The sequence below is a fragment of the Podarcis bocagei genome, assembly GCF_964188305.1.
Source record: "Podarcis bocagei genome assembly, chromosome: 10".
NCBI lineage: Eukaryota > Metazoa > Chordata > Lepidosauria > Squamata > Lacertidae > Podarcis > Podarcis bocagei.
This window is the reverse complement of record NC_138135.1, coordinates 10,006,288-10,032,402: the sequence shown is the minus strand read 5'-3', so window position 1 is coordinate 10,032,402 and position 26,115 is coordinate 10,006,288. Positions and strand designations below refer to the sequence as shown.

The 26,115-nt window shown below is 47.9% G+C and overlaps 1 protein-coding gene across 3 annotated transcripts in view; it reads right to left on the bottom strand.

The window, feature by feature from the left end:
* PLXNA4 (plexin A4) overlaps positions 1-26,115 on the bottom strand; it is a 623,585-nt gene that overhangs the window by 310,441 nt on the left and 287,029 nt on the right. The window contains exon 1 of one of the 3 annotated variants that reach the window (XM_081209758.1): positions 9,669-9,800. The exons of 1 other annotated variant lie outside the window; for it this stretch is intronic. The gene's annotated coding sequence lies outside the window, so the exon portion shown is untranslated. Of the gene's footprint in view, positions 1-9,629; positions 9,801-26,115 lie in introns of those variants that run through there. One more of the 3 variants, XM_081209756.1, reaches the window with a different exon arrangement.

Sequence of the window (26,115 nt, the reverse complement as noted above, 5' to 3'; positions counted from 1 at the left end):
GCCTTGCCACAAAGGGGTCTTTGACTGACTGGTGTGTGTCTTCAGGGAAACAGGACTGAAGGCTTTTTGAGATCACCACAATTGCCCAAGCAATGCACAGCCACTTGAAAAGAAGCTAGCCGGACTGCAGCAGACAGATGTACATGCTCAGACTGAGAGTCAGTGGGCACTCAAAGAGAAACAGCTCTCCTCTTTGAATCACACACAAACAAACACACACAAACACCACACATGGATGAACTATTGGAAAACTGAACTCAATTGCCTACCGGAACTCTTTGGCATGCATAGTCTGCAGTGTTTGGCTTGTGTTGCTTTATGTTACAGAGCAGACTTTGCCGGTTGCAAACGCTAGGACTTGAATTGTTAGAAAATAACAAGGTTGTTTCTTATAGAACCGTAACAGGGCAGCGTTGGAAGGGACTGCAAGGCCCATCTAATCCAACCCCCATGGAATCACAGTTAAATAACCCCAGACAGATGACCATCCAACCTATCTTTAAAAACTTCCAGGGAAGCCCAGTACTCCATTTCACTGTCGAACGACTCATAGGGGTTGTCCACATTTCTGCTTAAAAACATATGGGTCCAAGTGGTTTTCTGCTTGACCCACACTTTCTAGGCATGAGCCCAAGCAGTTTCCCCCTTGCCTTGCTCCTTTCCAAGGGAAAACCCGCTCTCTAGTGCTCAATCAGAGCAAGCATCAATCCGGAGAAAACCTAAATTGTCGTTTGCTCCAACTGAACGCTAAAGAGTGGTTTTCCCCAATCGCAAAGCAATGGGATAAGAGGAAGCCCTTACTGTCAGAAAGTTCTTCCTCATGCTTAGTGGTAATCCCTCTTCTTGTAGTTTGAATCCATTACTTCAGGTCCTACTCTCTGGAGCAGCAGAAAACAAGCGTGCTCCATCTTGCATGTGAGAAGCCATTCAGATCTTTGAAGATGCTGTCATATCACCTCTCAGTCTCTTTTCCAGACTAAACATCCCAAACTCCCTCAATCTTTCCTCACAGGGCTTGGTTTCCAGACCCTTGATCATCTTGGTTGCCCTCCTCTGTACACCTTCCAGTTTGTCAATATTCTTCTTAAATTGTGGCACTCAGAACCGGACACACTATGCCAGGTGCGGTCTGACCAAGGCAACATAGAGTGGGATTATTACTTCCCTTGACCTGGACACTAGACTTCTGTTGATGAAGCCCCGAATAGCATTAGCTTTTTTTGCTCCTGCATCACACTGTTGACTCATGTTAAACTTGGGTTCTGTGAAGACCAATTGTTTTTGGTCACGTGTACTGCTGACAAGTCAGCGGTCCCCTATCCTATATTTCTGCATCTAATTCCTTAGAATAAAAACACCATTAATATAGGAAGTGCCTAACTTCAATAGGAGTGTGTATAAACCAAGTTTGTAGATCTAACTTAACAAATTAGGGCAGCTATGTTTTCTCCTTTCTTCTCAGAGGATAGATCCCAGGTGATCTCTCATCTTGAGATCCCACAGAGAAGTGTAGGAGGAGGAAGTTGTAAACAGGTTTCAAACTAAGATGTACCTATCTAAACATCAAAGAGGTAGGGAGGTCAGCAGAGCAGTTAACTTGGGATAGTCTGGAATAGTCTAGGAATCTGGAGGTTCTTAACTCTATCTGACTCAACCACACAAATCCCTCTTTTGAAATCTGTGTTGTGCCCAAACTTTCAAAAAGAAAATCACAATTTCTGTACTCATCATAGAGAATAGGGAGGCATCTGAGAATACAAGAGTCCAGGAGCACTCATGAATGCATTGGTAGCCCAATTATGTCCTGAAACTTAGGTAATTTGGGGGTTACAGCAACGGTGCCTGGATTGCTCAGAGCGGACCTGTTATTTTGCTGCCAGTGCTGCCTGCAGCCTTGCACAATACCCGGCCTCTTTATTCATTTATCGGCAGATTTATAGACTACACTTTCATTAAAAAAATATATAGCAAGGTAGTATACAGCACACAATATTACAACAATAAGGGTAGTAAAGGTGTTCATAAAAAGGTTAGTCAATACCGGTCAGTTATAAAGAAATTCACACTTCAAAGGCTTGTCTGAGTAACATGGCTGTTAAAGGTAAAGGTACCCCTGCCCGTACGGGCCAGTCGTGTCCGACTCTAGGGTTGTGCGCCCATCTCACTTAAGAGGCTGGGAGCCAGCGCTGTCCACAGACACTTCCGGGTCACGTGGCCAGCATGATGAAGCTGCTCTGGCGAGCCAGCACCAGCGCAGCACACAGAAACGCCGTTTACCTTCCCGCTATAAAGCGGTACCTATTTATCTACTTGCACTTAGGGGTGCTTTTGAACTGCTAGGTTGGCAGGCGCTGGGACCGAAAGATGGGAGCTCACCCCACCGCGGGGATTCGAACCGCCGACCATGCGATCAGCAAGTCCTAGGCGCTGAGGTTTTACCCACAGCGCCACCCACGTCCCAACATGGCTGTTAGGAGATGTCTAAAAGAAGGCAGGGGTGATAGCTGCCAAACCTCTCCTGGCAGGTAGTTCCACAGGGCAGGGTCTGTCCCTAGTAAAGTCCGGGTGAACCTCAGGGGTGTGTAGGAATCACAAGAAGGGCCCATCAGAGGATCTCGGTGATCGAGGCAGACCATAAGGAATCTGACAGTACTTTAGGCCTAATATGTGATTCCTCAGGGGGATGGGCTAGATGACCCTCAAGGGTCTCCTCCAACCCTACATTCCTATGTTTAGGGTTCTTTGTGAATTAACCAAATAACATCAAACCCAGCCTGGTAGCCACCTAATGCAGTTTTCTCATCATCAATGTGTTTGTTTTGTAGAATTAAGGAATCATATAAATGTAGAGATGGGAGGGACCACACGGGTCGTCTAGTTGCAGGAATCTTTTGCCTAACATGGTGCATGTTGTTCGGATGTCTGATTATCGTCTTTCGAAGCAACTACTCTATTCCGAACTTAAAAATGGAAAGCGTAATTCTGGTGGTCAACAAAAGAGGTCCAGAGACTCTCTGAAGGCAAATCTTAAACAAATGTAGTATAAACACGGACAACTGGGAAACACTGGCCTGTGAGCACTCCAGTTGGAGAACAACCTTTGCCAAAGGTGTCATGGACTTTGAAGACGCTTGAACTCAGGACGAAAGGGAGAAATGAGTTAAGAGGAAGGCAAGTTTGGCAAATCCACACTGTGATCAACTCCCAACCAGAAACCTAGGTCCCCACTGTGGAAGAACGTGTGGATCCAGAATTGGCCTCCACAGTCACTTATGGACTCACTGTTAAAACTGTGTTTATGAAGGACAATCTTACTCAGCTATAAGTGATCACCAGAGAAGAAGAAGCTTGAACCCACAACCCTGAGATTAACAGTCTCATGCTCTACCAGCTGAGCTAAGCAAGGAGGATTTGTTTATTGCGCCTTCTTTCCAGCAGGGAGCTCAAGGAGACATACACATTTTTCCTCCCCATTTTATCCTCAAGATGACCTTGCAAGGTAGGCAAGGCTGGGAGCGAGTGATGGACGCAAGGCCACACAGTGAGTAGGGGATTCAAACCCTAGTCTCTCCTGAGTACTAGCTGGACACCCTAACCTCTGCACCACCACATTGGCCCAGAGCAAGGGTAGGCAACCTAAGGCCTGGTGGCTGGATGCGGCCCAATCGCCTTCTCAATCCAGCCCGCAGACGGTCCGGGAATCAGCGTGTTTTTACATGAGTAAAATGTGTGGCTTTTATTTAAAATGTATCTTTGGGTTATTTGTGGGGACTGCCTGGTGTTTTTACATGAGTAGAATGTGTCCTTTTATTTAAAATGTTTCTCTGGGTTATTTGTGGAGGAGTGGGGACGCGAACCCGGTTCACCAGATTATGAGTCTACTGCTCTTAACCGCTACACCTCCCAAGTTCAACCCTGGCATCTCAAGGTAGGGCTGGGTGAGAAGGCTGTCTGAAAACCTGAAAAGCCTCCGCCAGCCAGTGCCCATTAATACTGAGCTAGATGGACCAAAGACCATAGCTGTCAACCTTCCCTTTTCTTTGAGGGAAATTCCCTTATTTCAGCGCCGTTTCCCGCTGCTTCCCGCTGCTATCCCCGATTGTTAGATATCCCGTGGACTGTCCCTGGGACAGGTGAGGCTGCTGATCCCTTATTTTCAAATCTGAAAGTTGACAGCTATGCCAATGACCAGATACAGTGTAAGGCTCCTTCTTCCGCTCCTAAGCCAGGGGTAGGCAACCTAAGGCCCATGGACTGGATGCGGCCCAATCACCTTCTCAATCTGGCCCCCAGACGGTCCGGGAATCAGCATGTTTTTACATGAGTAGAATGTGCCCTTTTATTTAAAATGCACCTCTGGGTTATTTGTGGGGCCTGCCTGGTGTTTTTATATGAGTAGAATGTATTCTTTTATTTAAAACGCATATCTGGGTTATTTCTGGGACATAGGAATTCATTCATATTTTTTCTCTCCAAAATATAGTCCGGCCCCTCACAAGGTCTGAGGGACAGTGGACCGGCCCCCTGCTGAAAAAGTTTGCTGACCCCTGGCCCAGAGTGTTGCCTGCTGCCTGCTGCTGTGAGCTACCTGTGCCAAGCTTGTTTGCGGCATTGAATGTTTTCTTTCCATTCCGCTTTGCCTGTGTTCCTGGCTAGTTGAAGCGACAGCTCAGGTTGATGCCTCTCCCTCCTCTGTCCTTCCTTTTGCTGTCCCCGAAGCTGTTCACGGAAGGTGGGGAGAGGGAAGGAGGGAAGAGCGAGGAGCGCCTGTCGCTCACCGGCCTGAGCAATCGCCCTCCTTTGGGAACCTGAGGCAACCCGGTCAATGAAACTCTACCCAAAGTGGTTTTGACATGAGGTCACGGACCGAGACAACGCAAGGTCAGGAGTTCAGCGTCAATACAACAAGTGCCAGTCACTGCACAAAGGCGGCGGAGATCAGACATGGCTATCAAGCAAGGGCTGTCCGCAAGAGCAATCGAGCACCGAAGACAGGGCGCTGGCGGCTGCTTACTTCAGAGACGCTTCTCTCGGACTGCGCCAGGCCTTTTCTCCACTGCCAGGTCTCCTCAGCCTCCCGCCCCCTGCCTTTCAGACACAGACAAGCCAACAAACCAGTAGACCATAAAGAAAGAAATCTCACAAGAACATAAGACGCGCTCTCCTGCTCTCACAGTGGCCGATCAGAGGCCCATGGGAATTCCACGAGAAGGATCAGTGGCGTAGCGTGGGGGGTGCCAGGGGTGCCGGCCGCACCGGGCGCAACATCTGGGGGGGCGGATCTGGAGCTCCACCTAGAGCCCAAGGAGAGGAGGGGGCGGGGAGGCGCCCGAGGGGAGGGGGCTTCGGCTGCCTCGGCCCGCGGGGGCTCCGTAAATAATAAATTTAATAAATTCCTGCTGAGCCTTTGGGGGGGGTCCTTGGCTCCTTCACTCACCCCCAGCCCCAGTGGCGTAGCGTGGGGGGGTGCAGGGGGCCGGGCGCAACATCTGGGGGGCGCGCTCGCACTCGAGTGCTAAAATCCACGGGTTAGGGGGCGCAAATTACTTGCCTTGCCCCGGCTGCTGAAAACCCACGCTATGCCACTGAGAAGGAGCTGAGCACAGGAAGTCTCGCCCCTCCTGTGGTTTCCAGCAACTGGTATTCAGAAGCATCGCTGCCTCCAACTGTGGTGGCAGAATGTGGCCACTGCGGCTAGGAGCCATTAGCTCTTCCATGCAACGTGGAGAAATATGGCAGCTAATGGAACCATGGTGAACTCCTGAACCACAGGATCAAGTGCTTGTTCTATGAATAATTGAAAAAAAAGAAATCAGAAAACACGTGACTGGATTGAGAATTAAAGCTTTGGCATTTGCTTTTATGGACAGGGAACAAATACAGCGGTACCTCTGGTTGTGAACAGGATCCGTTCCGGAGCCCCGTTCGCAACATGAGAGAACGCAACCCGTGTCTGTGCGGGTCGCGATTCGCCACTTCTGCGCATGACATCATTTTGCGTGTCAGCACATGCGCGAGTGGCGAAACCCGGAAGTAACCCTTTCCAGTACTTCCGGGTCGCCGCGGGACGTATCCTGAAAAAATGAAGCAAACGTAACACGAGGTATTACTGTATTGTAACAAAAGGAAAATATGATATATTGTAAAAAAAACAACAGCAGAATGCAATCAGGAGGATAATAAATCAGAAATGGAAGTTGAGGGAAGTCCAAAGGGAGGGAGGGGGAGATATTATGCAAATTGTATGTTGTGGATAGAAGTATATTTGTGATGAGAAAAAAAGAAAATTAATTAAAAAATAAAATAAAAGAGAATTAAAGCTTTGAGGGTATAACTGAGCACTAAAGCCTTTTTTAAAATTTAGAATCACAGAATTATAATGTTGGAAGGGACCCCGAGGGTCATCTAGTCCAACCCCCTGCAACGCAGGAATCTTTTGCCCAACGTGGGGTTTGAACTCACAACCCTGAGATTAAGAGTCTCATGCTCTACCAACTGAGCTATTGCACATTCTCTCTGTTAGCTTATGAATTTCTCTATACTTTTTTTTTTCTTGCAGTCTCTCGTACTGCATAAGGTGTTTTTGATAGATTTTTTTTAAAAAAGAAATCACTATTAAAAAATTGCACATTGCTTTCAATTGTTTTAAACTTTTTAAGGTTGCAGCTTATAAATTCTTATTTACTTACATTATGGGCACCTGCTTTCACAGAGTATAATATAGGGTTGCCATATTTCAAACAGTGAAAATGTGAACAGAAAAGTTGTTTTTTTGTCCAGTGTTGTTGAACTGCTTTGGCCAAATCACAAAAAAGACGTTTTTGAGCTTTTTTAATGGAAAATCGGCAAAAACAACACTGCTGACACGGGTTGCCTTACACCCGGTTTTCCCCAGACATTTTGCTGATTTCCGGATATCTTCAGGAAATTCCGGATATATGGCAACCCTACATAATAATAGATACAGTGGTACCTCGGGTTAAGTACTTAATTCGTTCCGGAGGTCCGTACTTAAACTGAAACTGTGGTACCTCGGGTTAAGAACAGTTTCAGGTTAAGAGCGGACCTCCAGAACAAATTAAGTTCTTAACCCGAGGTACCACTGCATTATTATGAACACTACATGCCAGCAAGTTAAGTATTTCATTCTGAAACTGCGTGCGGCAGTTACAACAGCAGCCAGGCTTTCTAGCTGCTTAGAGCTGCAGTCGCCTGCAAGAGTTATAGCAGAAATGTTAGAAAAAGGCAGCCGGTGGACCACCTCACAACTGTGCAAGCGAGTGCAAAATCAGAAAGGTAATACATTCCACATTAGCCTGGGAGAGGCGGATGAAGTCAGCAACTACAGAAGGAATGCCTCCGACGAAACATTTACTCTCCAGCTCAGTATTATAATGGCCTCCCTTCGAGAGCTTTTGGACCCTCCTTCCTTGGAGGTTTCGAAGCAGAGGTTGGATGGCCATCTGTCATGGATGCTTGAGTTGAGATTCCTGCATTGGAAGGGGGTTGGACTAGATGACCCTTGGGGTCCCTTCCAATGCTATGATTCTATGATTCTGCTCCCTTTTACGCACCAGTCTCACTGTCCACCTAACAAGACACCAGGCTTTGTTCCCAGCAGCAGCTCCCCAAATCAGCAATAGTGTGCACATTTTAGTAATGATGAAGCAGACCAACGTAGCTCTTTCTCTCTCTCTCTCTCTCTCCCGCCTTCCCCTGCTTGCCAGTTCTTTCATTTTCCGCTGCTCCCCTTTGAGGAGCAGAGGAGGACACCTAATTAGAAAAAGGAAGAAACTCTTGTTTGCACACACAGGCAGAACACACTTGGCAGGCAGAAGAGGAAATGCAGCGGGGGAAATATTAGTCGGCGCCTTAATATCTTGGCAACCAGAGGAGGCAAAATGCAAAGGAAAGGAAGTATCGAAGGGTTTTTAATACTTCCTCTTTCAGATAAGATAATTTCTTCTGAAGAACCGGCAGAGTGCGTGGGGGCTCTGGGAAAAGCCCTCATCAGAGTCTAGGGTCGGTGGGATTTAGTTCTTCAGCTTTGTGACATACAGTGGTACCTCGGGTTACAGACCCTTCAGATTACAGGCGCTTCAGGTTACAGACTCCGCTATCCCAGAAATAGTACCTCAGGTTAAGAAATTTGCTTGAGGATGAGAACAGAAATCACGCAGCGGGAGGCCCCATTAGCTAAAGTGGTACCTCAGGTTAAGAACAGTTTCAGGTTAAGAACGGACCTCTGGAAAGAATTAAGTTCTTAACCCGAGGTACCACCGTAATTGTAGGGAACCTAGGGCAGCAGGACATTGATCTCAGTTGGGACCTTTCATGGCTCAATATGAACCATGGGAAAGCTTTTGCAGACAGATCCCCATCCCAGTGCCTCCAAGTGTCCCGATTTAAGGGAGACATCCCAGATTGACAGAAGCCACCTTTGGCTTCTGATCCCAATCCTCAGATGTTCATTTTGTCTCCCATGTTCTGGTTGAGACTAGACTAAGAAACAGGAGTATTTTGCTTCTGCACCATGAGAAGAGTTTCCAGCGGGTGTTTAAAAGTTGCTCCCTTACCCTAATAAAAGGATTATTCAGAATGGGCTGCTTGACCCACTAAGGAAGATAATAGCGCAACAGAATTCAAAGCAGTAACAATTAATTGCACATTCAATATCCGTTTAAAACTATTTAGTTTAAGTTGAACAAAACTGATGAACCTCATCCAGCGATACCAGCTTTTCAAAGTTTGATAATCACCTGATCTCAAGCTTTCCCCCTTGCCACTTAGCACAGATCCTGAAGCTGAGGCTCCAATACTGGAAGGCACAAGGAGAAGGGGACGACGGAAGATGAGATGGTTGGACAATGTTCTTGAAGCTACCAGCATGAGTTTGGCCAAACTGTGGAAGGCAGTGGAAGACAGGAGTGCCTGGCGTGCTCTGGTCCAGGGGGTCACGAAGAGTCGGACATGACTAAACAACTAAACAACAAGGTAATTCCCCCCCTAGGGGATGGTACTGCCCAATTTGGGTACCACTGGTGTAGGCGGTGCCAGCTCATCCTAGCTCCAAGGTGCAGGAAACAGACAATGGGAGCTTCCACTGTGGTGCTGTTGTCCCAACATCCTTTGCTGACCTATGGATCAGGGCTTAGAGGGCAGCTGGGGAGTGAACAAATTTCACCAATTGATGGAACTTAGCAGCCGGCAAAATTGAATCAAGCCACACTTTTCCGAGATCTTCCTTGACCTGTGCAAGTTAACTGCCAAAACCATCTGACAGAGTGCTTGTCATGGGGATAATCTTCTGTGCAAAACATGCATTAGGAAATGAAGGGCATCCTTGCTAAAGGACAGTAATTCCATATAATTTCTCTCTCTCTCGTCCATCCGCACACTCACTTATTGAACTAGCTTTACAGCTGAGCTGGGAGAGGTGACAAGACAATTTTGACTGCCAGTTGCCACGAGGTGGCAGCGTATTAATGAAAGCAGTTTGGTGTGAGCAGAATGGGGGGAAGATGCAGCTGCAATCAGGTTTTGGTCCTAAAGGGATCTTGTTCAGAAGGAGTGGGTTTTTCTTTCCAATTGCCTCTTGGCTAGATGTGCGCATTGGAAGAAAAACAAGCCTGATGCAACTTCTGGGAAGTTGGATGCTAACAACATACCCCTTTTGTTATTTTCTGTCTTGTCCTGTTCAGTGTAGTCACAAGGGACCCTCCACTTCCCAGCTTATTCAGCCCTATGAGACTCCCCTCCCCTGTGTGCCTGACTATCTGACCAGCTGCTGCACTGTGATCTCATAATTGACGTTGCAACTTCTCATTGGTCAACCATTGTGTCCTGGAACCTTTTACAAGAATGCTGGAAACTTAGCTCAGGGGCCTCATTCCATCATACTTGCCCTCCTGGGGGACCATATGCCAGGGGTATTAGTGGGGCTAGAGACAAAAAAGGATGAATCTAGTGCCAAAAGTGGTTTGGGAAATGGGCGTGATTCTTCTCTTGGCCCAGTAGGGTGCATCCCAGCCAGTCAAAACCAGTTGGAGAAGACGCAGAGCCAGGCTGCGAAGGGGATATGAACTGGGTGTGGTCCAGGAATGGGAGGGCAACCTATGGAGCCAGACAGAGTTCCTGTGGCCCCACAAGAAGCAGTGATGGCCACCAACCCAGACAGCTTTAAAGGAGGATTCAACAAATTCATGGAGGAGAGGGCTAGCGATGGTCACTAGCCATGTCTATGTTCTGCCTCCACTGTCAGAGGCAGCAGTGGTTCCGAATACCAGTTGCTGGAAACCACAGGAGGGGATGGGGCCCTTGCACTCAAATCCTGCCCCATAGGGGCATCTGGTTGGCACAGTGAGAGCAGGATGCTGAACTAGATGGGCAATTGGCCTGATCCAGCAGGAACCTAATGTATGTACAGTCATACCTCATGTTACGTTTGCTTCATGATGCGTTTTTTCAGGTTGCGTCCTGTGGCGACCCGGAAGTACCAGAAAGGGTTACTTCAGGGTTTCACCACTCACACATGCACAGACACGCAAAATGACATCTCGCACATGCGCAGAAGCAGCGAATCGCAACCCATGTGTGCGTAGATGCGCTGCTGTGGGTTGCGTTCTATTCATGTTGCGAACAGGCCTCCGGAACAGATCCCGTTCGCAACCAGAGGTACCACTGTATGTTACAATCACATTAAAAACAGACAGACAAAACACATGCATGGATCCTGCAAACAACAACCACTTTGTCATCCATTTCCTAATGTGTCCTTTCCACATGGACCCATCTCTTTATTCGCCACATATGGGGAGAATATTTCTCCTTCTCTCCATGTAGACTTGCTTCTTTGGCCATTTGCATCGAGTTTTAGCCATTGTTCTCTAAAATTCCTCCGATCCCTAGAATGGTGAATGAGTGGAACACCAGCAGCTTCTGCAATTGGTGGTGGGTTGGGGAGGAGGGGGGGAAATATCTCCCCAACCCAGATTTTCCTTCAAAGCTCTCCAGGGTAGTGAGTAATTTCAAGAACTGCAACAAATAAAGAACAGCTTTTGAGGGTTGAGCAAAATGAAAGAAACATGTCCATGTTGCCAGGCTCAGAAACTCAGGTGAGGGAACACGGAAAAATGTGAGCCTGGAGAACGTCCTCCTACCTGCAAGTTCCTTCAGTGCTTTAAATTGCACTCCTTGCACTCTGTTTCAATGAATCCTAGAATTATAAACTTGAGAAGGGTGCAAAGGGTCATCTAGTGCAAAGCAGGATATATGGTCATAGAACTGTAAAGCTGGAAGGTACCCAAAATGACTTCAGGGCAGATCCACATGTGAAATTATTGGTCTCCTCTTCTTCTATGTTGTTTGTGCCTTAGGTGTTAATGTCCCACTCATCCAAAGTTTGCACAATGGATAATAGTCCCATGATCCCGGATGTAATACGATATCCATGAGCCCAAGCCAGATCTGATCGTGCCTCTCAGCCTTGCTCCTTAGCATAATGCAACTCCTTCGCATAATGCAACATAATGCAACATCTGCCTGCAGGAATTTCTTCACCAGCATTATCGGTCGCCGTCGCCGTCGCCGCCAGTTTCCAGCCTTTTCTTCCCCAACAGGAATGCTTTCCAGAGCAGCCAGGGAGGCGGGTCTCCCACCGTCATCTGCGCAGCACATTTTACGCCTCCTGCAAAGGGGCTTTCAAAGCTGCTCTCAGCTGGGTTGTTTGTACAAACATGTGTATTTGCTGTGTCAACACACATTAGGCAGCAAATGTATTCCAGGGGAAAGGAAACAGATCAGGAGCAGAACCTATCTTGGGGGGGGGGGGACTGAAACCACTTGCTGAGGACATCACTGGATGTTCTCAGAGGAGATCCAGACCTGGAGAGCTCGGCACGTATCTCACGAGAGGGGAAGACCGTAGCTCAGTGACAAAGCAACCTCCTCACTGGAACCTTGGAGAAGCGCTGCTGGGAAGGATTCCCTGTCTGAAACCCCAGAGAACTGCTGCCAGTCAGTGTACACCAGTGTCTCCCAAACTTGAGTTTCCAGCTGTTTCCGGACTACAATTCCCATCATCCATGACCGCTGGCCTTGCTAGCTAGGGATGATGGGAGTTGCAGTCCAAAAAAAAAAGCCAGCTGGAGACTCAAGTTTGGGAAACACTGGTGTAGACAATTCAGTGGTCTGAATCAGGACAGGGTAGATTTCTATGTTCCTAGGAGAGCTGCCATTTTTTAAAGCACCCAGCCACACTTCGCTGTGTCCCAGTAGCTCATTGGCTTGGCATGTAGAAGGTCCTGGGATGCATTTTGGTGTATGTGCTCCTGGACTTGGATGAGTTAGAGCAAAGCCTTCTGGCACACAACATGAGTGATCCCAAAATGTAGTAGATGAAAGAAGCTGGGAACTGATGGGAGTCAACAAGCAAAGCCTAAGGGAGGATCATTGCCCTACCAAAAAGCCCTCTCCTCCCATGGTCTATGCAGTGACAGAGCAGGTGCTCTGCATATTATCGCAGTATATTCTGCCATCTGTACCGTTCTATGTATTTTTTAAAAATGCATAAATTGCTTCTTAGTCAAGATTTTCAAACTGGCGTACTACATAAAGACAGTTAACTCATCAGATAAGAATCAAATCACTTGAAGCACCACAAACAAAAGGTACAGCAGCAGAGATTGTGAGGTGTAGCAGTTAGTGTTGGACTAGAACCTGGGAGATCAGGGTTCAAATCCTGACCCATGATGCCCACTAGGTTACTTTGGTCCAGTCGATGCTTCTCAGCCTAACCTCCTCACAAGGTTGTTGTGGGAGTTTAAAAATGAGAAGGGGGTGAAGAATTGTGTACACCACCTTGAGCTACTGGGAGAAAAAGGTGGGAGAGAAATGCAATAACTAGAAATAAAATAAATAGTGCAATCATCACCCTGAACTCAGTGGTCATGAAAATGCTCAGGTATTTAAAGAGGTATTTAAACATGCTTTGGAACACTTGACCTGGCACTGAAACTTCAAATATTAGCAGGCAGACCTCTTTAGAGTTATTGTATTGTATCAACTTTGTGCCAGTGCCAAAAAGGCCCTGTCTCCGTCTGCCATTGAAATCAGGGGCACAAGAGAAAAGAACCTGTAGATCATAGTGCTTGGTGCTCCAGTGCTCTTTCCCTTTGCCACACTTTAATGCAAATGAGGTTGACATGGACTCCAACTCCCTGACCATTGACCATGCTGGCTGGGGCTGATGGAAGTTGGAATCACCAGGGCAGTCTTTACCCAGGGTGCAAGGGGTGCGGGTCACCTGGGCGCTGAATTCTAGGGGGCGCCAACTGTATACCTCTTGATCAGCAGCAGTAAAAAAAGCTTAACAACTTTGAGTTTGCCCCTCCCCCAAAAAGCTCAATAAAAGTTAATTTGGGGGTGGCTAAACTATTTTTAGGGGATGCGGGTGGTACTGTGGGTTAAACCACAGAGCCTAGGGCTTGCTGATCAGAAGGTCGGCGGTTCGAATCCCCACGATGGGGTGAGCTCCCGTTGCTCGGTCCCTGCTCCTGCCAACCTAGCAGTTCAAAAGCACGTCAAAGTGCAAGTAAATAAATAGGTACCACTCTGGCGGGAAGGTAAACGGCATTTCCGTGCACTGCTCTGGTTTGCCAGAAGCAGCTTAGTCATGCTGGCCACGTGACCCAGAAGCTGTAAGCCGGCTCCCTCGGCCAGTAAAGCGAGATGAGCGCCGCAACCCCAGAGTTGTCCGTGACTAGACCTCATGTTCAGGGGTCCCATTACCTTTTAAACTAAATTTGGGGGTGCCGGGCAGATCTTTGCACCCCGGCGGTGCATATGCTAAAGGTGGCATCAGAAAGGGCATCGTTTGCTTAGACGGAGAAATGGAACGCAGGTTGGAGCTATGGAGATGGGAGTGCCCTTGACTTCCAAAGGTTGAAAGTCTTTCCATCTGCAAAAGAAGTGAGGTCAACTGGGGAAACTGCAACACCTCACCTTTCAGCAGATGCATGAATGACTGCTGAATCTCAAGGGGTCTGTAGAGATAAGAATCTGTCTCCTGGCCTCAGCCTCATGGCACACTGCATGGGTCACACTACCAAAAGGAGTTCAGTTGTGTCTGTACCAAATGCTGCTTACATCCAGCGTGCTCTCTATATTTATACACACACTTCCTGTCTATCAAAATCAAAACCATCAGGGCCGCTTAGTCCAAAAAACACCCTTGCTCCAGATTTAGCAGATGCTGACCTGAAGTCACGTCAGCCTTGTGCATTTTGAGCCCCTTCAAGCTATTGGCACCAAGAGGCCGCTATTCTCTGGAATGGCGATTCCCTCCCGCTGCAAATCCACTATCTAAACAGTTGGGATTTGAGTCCCATCTCTCTGTCCTCTAGACGTTAGGCGTATTTGTGCAACTCAAGCCAATATTTACAGAAACAGCCTCTTATCCAAATAGCCAAAGCGTTGCCAGGCCCAATAAAAGAAGAAGAAGCAAACATGTTTCCTTGTAGAAGGAAAGAAACAGCTCCAAAGGCGGTGTGAAAAAACAAGGATGCCGGAAAAGCAAACCTACTTCTCCCCTCCTCACCCCCACCCCACCCATCATCCCCCAATCTCTCTGCATGCTGCTTCCATCTGTTTGGCATCATCTAAGAGCTCCTCTGCATCACTGTGGTTTCCAGCAACTGGTATTCAGAAGCTTCGCCTGCTCTGACAGCGGAGCAAAGCACATCCATTGTGGCTAGCAGCCACGGAGAGCCCTCTCCTCTGTGAATTTGTCTAATCCTCTTTTAAAGTTATCTTGGTTGGGTTGCCATCACTGCCTCCTGCAGGAACGAATCCCCCAGTTCAGCTGTGTGCTGGATGAAGAAGGACTTTCTGCCCGTAATATTCCAGTGCTCAGCTTCATTGAATTGCCCACACATCATTCCAGCTAACAAAGTTGAATGATGTGTGGACAGTCCAATGCTAAACCACCACTAATGCACTTTTAAACCACACCCACACATACATACATACATACATACATACATACATACATACATACATACAAAACCACCAGTCTGGAGGGGCCTATGTTATATAGAGAGGCCACAGCTCATCCGTCAACCATTGTGTGAGCTGAACCTTCATTTGGCTTCATCAATGGGAATGGAAAGATGGGTGTGCTAGCAAGTGGAAGACAAGTACAGTGGTACCTCGGGTTACAGACGCTTCAGGTTAGATGGTTTGAGTTCTGCGGTGAGCAGAATCACCTTCTTCACTAATTCACAAATTAAGGGGTTGGGCAGGTCACAGCTGGGGTTGTGGGAGGTGATTTGGGCTTAAACACTCTGTCTGAAGCTGCTTCCCAGTGGGTGAGCAGAAAGGAGAAAAGGAAGGAATCTTTCTGCTGCACAAATCTGACCAGCCTTGCCCATTTTCTCCTTTGAAGCATCCATCATTTCATCCCACACATTGATTTTGTTGTGTTGTTTTAAACTGCGCTGTTTCCTTCTTTCAAGAGATGCTCTCTTCTCCTCTCCCCCCCCCTTTCCCCCTTTTCTCGTTCTCTAAGAGACAGAGGAATTTCACTGTCAGCCCCAGCAGAGGTGGGGATTTCAGGGGGCAGCTTGATGTTAACTGCCTTACAAAAAGGACTAGGCAGCTGGGTCGCCACACACAGCTCCGCTGCTTGCTTGGCACGCGACTCTGGTCGTGAAGCTTCCCTGCAGATGGGACCACAATGTATCGCTCCTGTGGTTTTTGAAGGGTCCGAGCCCCTTTCAGAAGGGTGCCTTAAGAATAAGGTGTGTGGGCTCAGATCAGAGAATTTGGAAATCACGACTTACTTAGCAGAAGAGGGTAATAACACTAAAATTGCCAGTTGAAATCCGCTTTCTCATTTGCAACCCCAACATTTCCTGAACAAATGTGCATCCAAAATAGGATGCTGGACCAGATGGGCTTGACCTGATCCAACAGATTCTTCTTATGTTCTTGTGTTAGCAACATTTATAGGGTTCTGCACCCATGGTTTAATGCAAGAAGAGGAAACCAATGAAGGGAGGGGGCACGGCTTGAAGGACAAACAAAGTACTGTCTGGCTAACTTTACTATTCCTTTCTTCCCAGATAGAAACACCCCCTCAGGATCTGTGCTGCGCAGCCACCTGTCTGAGCTCATTTTTCTCCCCTGCCCACACACACTTTGCCAGTGATGGATCAGGGATATGCCGAGCCGATTCTTAATAACTGTACAATTTACTTAACAAATTTTGAGCTTGTAGTACAGCTTTGTTAATATGTTTAATTTATTGTTACATTTCCTCCAGGTTAATGGTTTACGGGGCCCTAACAATTTAATCTCTGTAGTTATTATGAAGTGCTTGTTTCTTGTTAAAGTGGAAAACGGAGCCGACCGGGGAGATTTACGTGTGATAAACTGGGCCAGAGGGGAGCACACACACACACATCCCTCTATTAATAAGTGAAAGAGGCTTTCTCCAGGCTTGCTCGAGTCTCTCATTAAGGGAGCATCTCTAGCTTTCCCTTCGCTAGGCCTGAGAGCCAAGGTGCCCGCAAACGACTCCCAAAAGGAGATGCATCTCAGAAGCAAAGTCCCATTGGGAGGAGCAGCTTCTCCCTTCCACTCTTAATCGCTTCTGCTGGAATTTTAATGTGCAACAAACTGATATGGCGGTGCCTGCCCTCATAAACACCTCTGAAAATGTACAAAACAAACTGCATAAATAAACTAACCCACAGGATCATAGCAAAAGAGAATGAGTGGCGTTTATTTACATTTAGTCCTGGGTCCCTGTCCCCATCTTACGAGGAGAAACTGCTGTGTCTCCTCCAGCGGAATTGCAAAAAGATTAAATTGATGGGAGTTGGGTTTTGTGTTTTTTTTGCTTTGCTTGTTTGCAGGATCAGGCTTGTCCTTCAGCCAGGTGGCATGTTAGAGATGGCTCCCACAGCCCAGCCCATTAGTAAATCCACTGAGCCCCATGAAATCAGCCACTGGCTTCCGGTAACTAATGTTTACAGCCGGATCACTGTGCGTTTCAGGCTGTCAGGAGAACAAGCCCATTAATCCGTGCTAACATGGCTGTGGAAAGCGCACACCTTTGTAGGTGGTTCAAAGCCCCCTCTGTGGATCAGCCCTGAGGTCTCTGAAGGAGAAGAAGCCACTGCGGCCAAAACCTTGCAGAGGAGAGGACTTATTTCAGTGCCGGAACAAAGCATTTGGCTCAGACCTCTGTCAGCCTTTCAGAATGTATGTGTGAAAAGGTCCTCCTGAATATTTCTCCAAAGATTGCAGGGTGGTTCGCAAGATAAAGAAATACAGGATAAATGCACTAAACAAATAGTTACAACAATAACCCCACTCCCGTTTAAAAGGCCACAGAATATTAATCACCCAAAGGCCTGTTTGAAGAGGAATGTTTTTCTCCTGGAGCCTAAAGGTTTATAATGAATATTTGATTAATGGACAGCGAGTGAAACTGAAAGTTCATATTTCATAGCTAGGTTTTACTGAAAGTAGATCTGCTTAAATGAAAGGAGCAAGGATAGCCACGTCTGTCAATTTCAATGGGTTTACTCTGGGTAGGGCTAGCATTAGCTGCAACCTGGAGAGTTCTGTGTAAAACCTGGGGCTTATCCATACTGTTAGCAAACTTCTTGTACAGTTGAACCTCTGTTTACGTAAACTTCAGGATGCGCGTGTGGCAAACCCAGAAGTATTTTACTGAGCGGTCTGCGCATGCGCAGGAGCGGTCCTCAGGTTGTGGAAACCTCAGGATCCAACCAGGCCTCCGGAACGGATCTCGTCCACAACCGGAGGTACCACTGCACGTCCATTAACTCTCCATCATCTGGATAACCTTTTCCTCCAAATCACCACTTTCCCTCATTTTCTCCTCCCTCGCCTTGCCTTTTCATAGTATCCCTGGTATGGGAAAATCCAGAATTAAGGAGGGGAGAGTGTGGAAAGGCAGTGACATGGAGGAGAACGTCATGTAGACTATGGAACATTAATGGAGGCACAGAAAGCTTACTCTCCACATTAAACAACAATATGGATGCACCCTTAGATAAGGTGGCCCAGAGGTTCTTCTGCATTGAAAATAAAAAACTTTGCTCCCCCCCCATACTGCAAAAGAAAGATGGACAGGCCTAAGCCACGCCTTCTTTAAATATAAGCTCACCTGCAACCAAACACACAAACTTTCTTCCATTTCACTCATGCATACTGAAAGGTGCCAATATACCATCTTTCTTGAAGAAGAGTTTGGACTTGATATCCTGCTTTATTACTATCCGAAGGAGTCTCAAAGCGGCTAACATTCTCCTTTCCCTTCCTCCCCCACAAGAAACACTCTGTGAGGTGAGTGGGGCTGAGAGACTTCAGAGAAGTGTGACTGGCCCAAGGTCACCCAGCAGCTGCATGTGGAGGAGCCGAGAAGCGAACCCGGTTCACCAGATTACGAGTCTATCACTCTTAACCACTACACCACACTGGCTCTTGGGTAGGGGGATGTAAATCATTGTTCCTGAGAAAGCAGAGTGGGGATATTCAACCCAGCCTGAGTTTATCTGCAGACACAGTATTCAGTTCTGTCAAGCTGCAGCCTAGGGGCAGGAGAGGGATGGAAGATGGGGGAAAGCATTGGGGTGGGGGTGGGGTGAGGAGCTGCCCAATGCATGACAAATAATCTCTTGATTGCAGTTCCCCAAGAGCACAATGACTGTTAGCTGGAGTCTGATTGACAATGCCTATCACCATAACCCAAAAACAGGGTTGGCCATACAGACCTGGTTTGTCGCAGGTTGTCCTATATTCAGCTGCACCACCCTCAAAACTTGAAAAAACAAAACAACCAAAGCCTGGGAATTGTAGCTCTGTGCAGAGAACAGGGGTCTCCTAACAACGCTTGCTATTCTTCGCAAACTATAGCTCACAGAATTCTCTGTTTATAGCACTCTGATCCTGCTGCAAATCTAAGGTGAAGATGCAGCCCTATGTCTGTATTACGGAACTTGGAAGCACCCGGCAACCTGCTCTGTCAGTCGTGCCACAACTGTTTCCTCCCGATTGAGAGCGGCAGAGCCACAGATCTTTCCATAAAGGTCAGGGCAGCAAAGCTTTGACAAGAGCTACATTGAGTTTTGATCCCAGGGCAGGACCTGGCAGGGCCAGAGAGGAGAAACGTTGTCAGAGCCGTGTGACATGTTCACCCAGTGCCTTTCCCTGCTCTGTCTCCAGCCAACAGTGCCCGCAACTTCAAATCCAATCTGTCAAAGTTTTTTGTTTTTTTCCCCTGGCTGAAATGTATAGGTTTGCAGACAGGGCCATTTCGCATTGGAACAGAAGTTCAACACACACACACACACACACACACACACACACATAGACACACACACACACCCAATGCACACCTTCTCAAGATGGGTCAAAGGACATTGGTGCAACACTTCTCCTCGTCTCCACCCCTCCTCCTTGGCCAAATTAGAGGCAAGCATCTTGCAGTATGACAAGCCTCGAGCCCAGCACAAGTGGCGATGAATATTTATGAGTGCAAAGACAAGGAGCAGGAAACTTACAAGACGTTCGCTGCAGCTGGGCACCGAGGGGAAGGAACCTGCAAAGGCCAAGTGATCCTGCAAATAATAAATCTGCAATTTGTGGCAGAAATCAGAGCAGAGCTTCTGCTTAAGAGGGGCAGTCAAAGGTTATGAAGGGATCGAGACAGAATTGCAGGGAAAGCCACACAGGGCACCTGAATGCAAGCAAGGCGCAAACTGGGGCATTTTTAGAAACTGAGTAGGTAAGGGACACGGGTGGCGCTGTGGGTTAAACCACAGAGCCTAGGACTTGCCGATCAGAAGGTCGGCGGTTCGAATCCCCGCAACGGGGTGAGCTCCCGTTGCTCGGTCCCTGCTCCTGCCAACCTAGCAGTTCGAAAGCATGTCAAGGTGCAAGTAGATAAATAGGTACTGCTCTGGCGGGAAGGTAAACAGCATTTCCGTGTGCTGCTCTGGTTCGCCAAAAGCGGCTTAGTCATGTTGGCCACATGATCCGGAAGCTGTACGCCGGCTCCCTGGGCCAATAAAGCGAGATGAGCGCCGCAACCCCAGAGTCGGCCACGACTGGACCTAATGGTCAGGGGTCCCTTTACCCTTTACCTTAGGGTAGGAGAGGCAACCAGCTGACATAAGAACATAAGAGGGGCCTGCTGGATGAGGCCAATGGCCCACTGAGCACAGCATCCTGTTTTCATAGGGGCCAACCTGACACCTCTATCGGAAACCTTCAAGCAGGATTCGAGTGTGCTGGATCCGGGGTTAACCCAAGTAACGCGGTCCAGGTCCGGTCCCAAATCCAAGGGTTCCACGAGGAGTCAGTCCGACAGGGCCAAGGCAGGACACGAGGAAGGGAACCAGGCAAGGTCAGGCAGGATCTAGCGTACAGCAAAGTTGCCCCCGCAACCTGGGGCAGGGTCCAGCAGCCGTTTACCTCTCTCAGGGTAACAGCCAGTCCTGATCCCCCGGTGACTCACCTCCCTGTCTCGCCCGAAGGCAAGCACTCCTCCTGCGAGCACTCAGGTCTCTCCTTCTCTCAGACCTTAGTCTCTGCAGCTCGGGAGATGTCGGTGGGTTACTAGACCCATAGGCCGCCACAGCCTCTCCTGACCCAACTGGTAGTGGAGCAGCTGTAAGTGATGGCCCTGCTGGAGGCAACGAGGTAATCCCCACATCTGGAGCCAGGGCAGCCTCAGGCCCCTGACTCAGCCCAGCTGGTGCTTGTTGCAAGGGAACCTGTACAGACTGGGGCTCTTCAGAATCAGGCCCCAGACTTGGTTCAGATGATGCCTGAGGCAAAAGATCCGGTGCGGACTGAGACTCCTCTTGCTCCGAGTCTGAGCCCGAGTCCCAGGCCATCACATTGAGCACAAGAGGCCTCTCACCTCCTGTGGTTTCCAGCAACTGGAGTTCAGGAGTATTGCTCCTTTCAGCTGTGGAGGCAGAGCGTTGCCCATCATGGCTAGTAGCCACTGACAGCTCTGGATTTGTCCAGTCCTCTTTGAAAGCCACCCAAGTTCGTGGCCATCATTGCCTCCTGTGGGGGCGAGCTCCATAGTTTAACTATGTGTTGTGTAAAGCTGCTTTTCCCCTGACTTCATATTCTGCTTTTAGGGGGGAACTGCCGGGAGCAGCTCCCAGGACAGCCTCTTTCACAACACAGATTTTGCACTGCCCAAGTGAAGCTGTGTCCCTTCCAGCAAGGGTTTGGCAATCCAATCTGGCCCTAGTGGGGAAGCCTGGTTCACGGAAAGTTCTTCTCCCCGGAGAGGGAAGCCGCTAATTTCAAGACGCACCGTCACATCCTGCATTCTGCACCCGTTGGCACGCCTCGCGCTCCGCGGCACAGTCACAGCCAAGAAGATTCTTTGGTCCATTGTCAGCCATGTTATTCTTGAAGGGTGGCCAAGGAGTCTTGGTTTGGACAGGCAGATGGATCGGCTGCTGGCTGCCGTCCCTGCAGAAACATTAAATCCGCTCAAAACAGCTGGACCCAGGCTTTGAAATCAGGCTCCTTCAAATAATGTGCCAGCCGGGGAGATTAAATAAAGATGTGAAAGGGAGGGCGAGGGGGAGGGGGAAGGGGGGGACAAAAAAGAAGATGAAGAGCAGTGCAATCCAGAGAAGGTGGGTCTTGTAAATCTCCAGCTGCTGCTGCAGGCACCAAAACAGGCAGCACGGCCTCCTCTTTTTTCTGAAGCTGCCGCGCGTTCCGTCAGAAACACCCCATATTTTTGCTGGCCTCTTTGACATGTGGCATAAATAAACCCACTGTTTCCAAAACGTGGCTGGTCTGCGCTTCTGCAACAGAACAACTGGACTGCTTCTTCATCTTCAGCAATTAGGGAAAGGGAAAATTGCAGGCATGTTTCCAGGCCCTGTTAATTGGGCAGAATTTGTTGCACCGAGGGCACATTAGAAACAAGAATCACGGACCCTCCAAGTGTCCCTATTTTCCAAGGACATCTCTGATTTAGAGAAGCCACCCCGGTTTCTGATTTGATCCTGGAATGTCCCACTTTTCCTTAGGATGTCCCTATTTTCGTTGGAGGGTATGGAGTTATCAACCCCCCCCCCCCAAGCTGTCTGAAGGAAATCCTGTGTAGGGAAGGGTTGTTGTTTTTTAATGTTTCATGTCTTATTATGTTTTTATATACTGCATTTTTTGCTCCATAAGACACACCTGACCATAAGACACACCTAGTTTTTAGAGGGGGAATGCAAGAAAAAAAATATTCTTTAAAGGGAGCGCTGAGCAGAGCCTATATGCACCCCAACTCCTTGCTGAGGAGAGGCGACCAGAACGGCGCACAGTATTCCAAATGTGGTTGCACCACAGATTTGTGTACCGTTATTATGGTGCTGGCAGTTTTGTTTTCAATTCCTTTCCTAATGATCTCTAACATGGAATTCCCCCATTTCACAGCTGCCGCATGCCAGGTTGATATCTCCATCAGCTACTTGCTACGACCCCAAGCTCTGGCACCAGAGCGGCTCTGAGCTTTGTGGAAGCCCTAAGAAGCTCACCTTGTCGCCCCCCAGGTCCGTCATGGCTTGCAAAAGGTCAGTGCCCTACACCTGTTTCCCTGTCAGCAGACATCGCACAGGCCCCTGCCGTGAGGTGCAGGAACAAAACTCTGAGGAGAAAGCTGTAGACAGCTGAACGGAAGCTCTGGGACTCCCAGAGAAAACGTCTGGCCATTCTCCTAAATGTCACTCAGCCAGCAGAGCAGGTCCTATGTAAATATCCACTTGTTTGCGGGCCCTTTGCTCAGAAAGGTCAGGCATGCAAATTAAAAGCTGGGGAGGGTGGGAGAGAGAGAAGATCTAAAGAAACCAAGCCTCATGAGAAATGATCGAGGTTGCTGGGTATGTTTAGCCGGGAGAAGAGAAGACTGAGAGGGGATAGTTACAGATAGGTAGCCGTGTTGGTCTGCCATAGTCAAAATAAAATATTCCTTCCAGTAGCACCTTAAAGACCAACTAAGTTAGTTCTTGGTATGAACTTTCGTGTGCATGCACACTTCTTCAGATACACTGAAACAGAAGCTGCCAGACCCTTCTATATAGTGAGAAGGTGGGGAGGGGTATTACTCAGAAGGGTGGTGGGAATGGGAGATTGGCAGATAGCTGAGATGAGCCTGTTGACGACTCTTAACGACTGCAATAGGTCTTACAGGAAAAGGCAAGGGGTGAGAAGGTGAAAAATGGCTTAGTCATGTATAATGAGATAAGAATCCAATGTCTTTGTTCAGACCAGGTCTCTCCATGGTTTTAAGTTTGGTAATGAGTTGCAATTCAGCAGCTTCTCTTTCCAGTCTATTTCTGAAATTCCTTTGTAGTAAAACAGCTACTGAGAGGGGATAGGACAGCCTAAAAACTCAGTCTTAAAATGAAAACCCCACACTGATAAAATATGGGCAAGAGATATGATAGCCATCTTCAAACACCTCAAGGGCTTTCAGATGGAAGATGGAGCAAGCTTGTTTTCTCCTGCTCTGGAGGGTAAGACCCAAACCAATGGATTCAAATGAAAAGGAGATTCTGACGAAATACTAGCAAGAACGTTCTGACAGTAAGAGCCAGGGATTCTTTCGCTGTGGTTCCTGCATTGCAGGGGGTTGGGAGCAGATGACAGCAAAACAGAAAAGAAAAGAGACTTAAATAAGTCTGTGCGTCAGGGGGACATGTGCTCTCAAGGGCGCCGTGGAAAGTTGCCCAGCATTTGTTGACTTGGGGGAAAAAAATTATCCTCACTCTTTTGCCAAGCATAGCCCTCAAGGCAGTTTGCAAAATGGAAAGAACAGCAAAACAATCAACAGACGAAACAGCACTTAAGGCAATCAATATTAAACATCCCGTTAAGTGTTGCGACCTGGACAGCGTTCGTCGGCCTTCAAGTCTCCAGATGCAGCGGGAGAGAAGGAAACTGTGGCTTCTCCTACCCTCCTTGCACTCTCTGAACTGCCCTCCTCCCGTAGCTTCTGCATGGTGGGATAAGTATAGAGTTTCCTTCCAGAGGGCATGGCGAAATAAATTCCCCTGTGGAGAGATGGGACAGGGACGCCTCCCAGTTCCACCATCCCAGTGGAGGCTGAGTGGAAGGAGGCAAGGTCAGAACATACTCATGCAGCCTATAGGAGTGCCTGGGGAGTTTGAGTCGTGCTGTCACGGTCCGGTTTACGAGCGGTAGAAGTCCCGGCTGAGGACAGGGGGCAAAATGGTGGCGGGGGAGCAGGAACAAGGGTCCAGAAGCCAGGGGTCCAAGGGTCAGGAAGTCAAGGGTCTGAGGGTCAAGAAGCAAAGAGTCACAAAGTCAAGGGTCCGAGGGTTGAGAAGCAAGGAGTCAAGAAGCCAAGGTCCGAGGATCAGGAAGCACAAAGCCCAAGGCAGGAAATGAGTTGCTGTGGCAAAAAGCCGAAGGGAAATGCTGACCTTATATCCCTTCCCGGTTCTTGCCACCAGGTGCAGTGAGTTACCAAGCGGCCTCACCTGTGCAGCCACGCCTTGCCTCTCCAGAGCAAACTTAGGAAGGCCCCAGTCCTGCGAAGCCCTACTGGTCACAGGGCCTGGCTCCTGCATGCACTCCTGACACGTGCGAATTCTAAGGCAAATGGACCCAACTCACATCTTCCAGATTTACTGTGTGAAATCAGAATGTAATTACTTATCCTTTGGATTTTGCACTTCTTTTCCTTCTGTGATGTGTACCAAAATCCATCCAGGGACTTCCTGCATGCAAACGGAGCTACAGCCCTTCTCAAATTTGACTGGGACGCTGGTCCGTCTACCTCAGTACTGCCCAGTGTTTCTTAAACTTGGGTCTCCGGTTGCTGTGGAACTACAACTCCCATCATCCCTGACCACTGGGTCCTGCTAGCTAAGGATGATGGGAGTTGTAGTCCAACAACAGCTAGAGGACCCAAGTTTGAGAAACACTGGTCTACACTACTGGATCCAGAAAGATAACATTCCTAGCTGTACCTGCCAAGCAAAGCAGAAGCTTTTCCACTGTGCTTTGGCCCCTTTCCTTAAACCATTGCCCGAGTGGTACAATTTGCAGCCAAAGGCCAAAGTTGTGCAGGAAGGTGTTTCTATGAAGTGCCTCCCAACTGGGCTCCCACTTTGGCAGAAAGGACCTGCTTCTTGTGACAAGAAGAAGCATTTTAGTATGATTTTCTCTTGTCGCACACGTTTTGACGAATACACAATTTGCAAGCCATTATCCCTTATACAATGCATTTCCGCATGCCCTTTTCACCAACAGTATGTGCCTTTCTATGCATGCTTTACCCCAGAATATGCATTTCGGTACACATTCTACAGTTGCAAAGCTGCACCGCACCATTCAGAGACATGCCAATTTCCAAGAACGGTCACCCGAATATTATTTGCTAAAAATTGGAAAACACAAGAACTACCAACAGTGGAAGATTGGCAGATGAAGCTGATGGACTTTTCGGAGCTAGCTGACCTGACTGGAAGAATCCACGACCAGAAAGAAGAGGAGTTTCAAGAGGACTGGAGGAAATTTAAGGACTATTTGAACGAATATTGTAATACAAAAAATTAGAAAGTACTTGAAAGAAACAAATAGGCCTAGGATTAAACTAAGTTATAATTAAATAAATGGGATTTAGAATGTTAAGAAAAGTGAATAAGATGAACTATAATTGGAAATTGTTTCAGTTTAATAATGATATTGGAAAGCTGTTACTTTTAACTACAAGGAAACTCAGACGGGAGGGACTAGAGGAAGTCAAACAAGATGTTTAAAAGGTTGGATTTGTAAAGAATCAAGTTTGTTGTTATTGTTTATCTGTTTATTGTTCCTTTTTTCCCTTTCGTTCATTGGTTTTTCTCCCCCCCCCCCCATTTCTGTTTTTGTGTGTTATTCTGCTCTGTGGTTTTTGCTATAATTGTGGGAAATCTAATATTTTTTTTTTTTAAACTGTCTTTTGAGTTGCGTATTGTTTCGAGACGTTCCCCCGTTAAAAAGGGAGCCGTTTCACATTACTCCCCCGTCCTTAGTTTTGGGAGA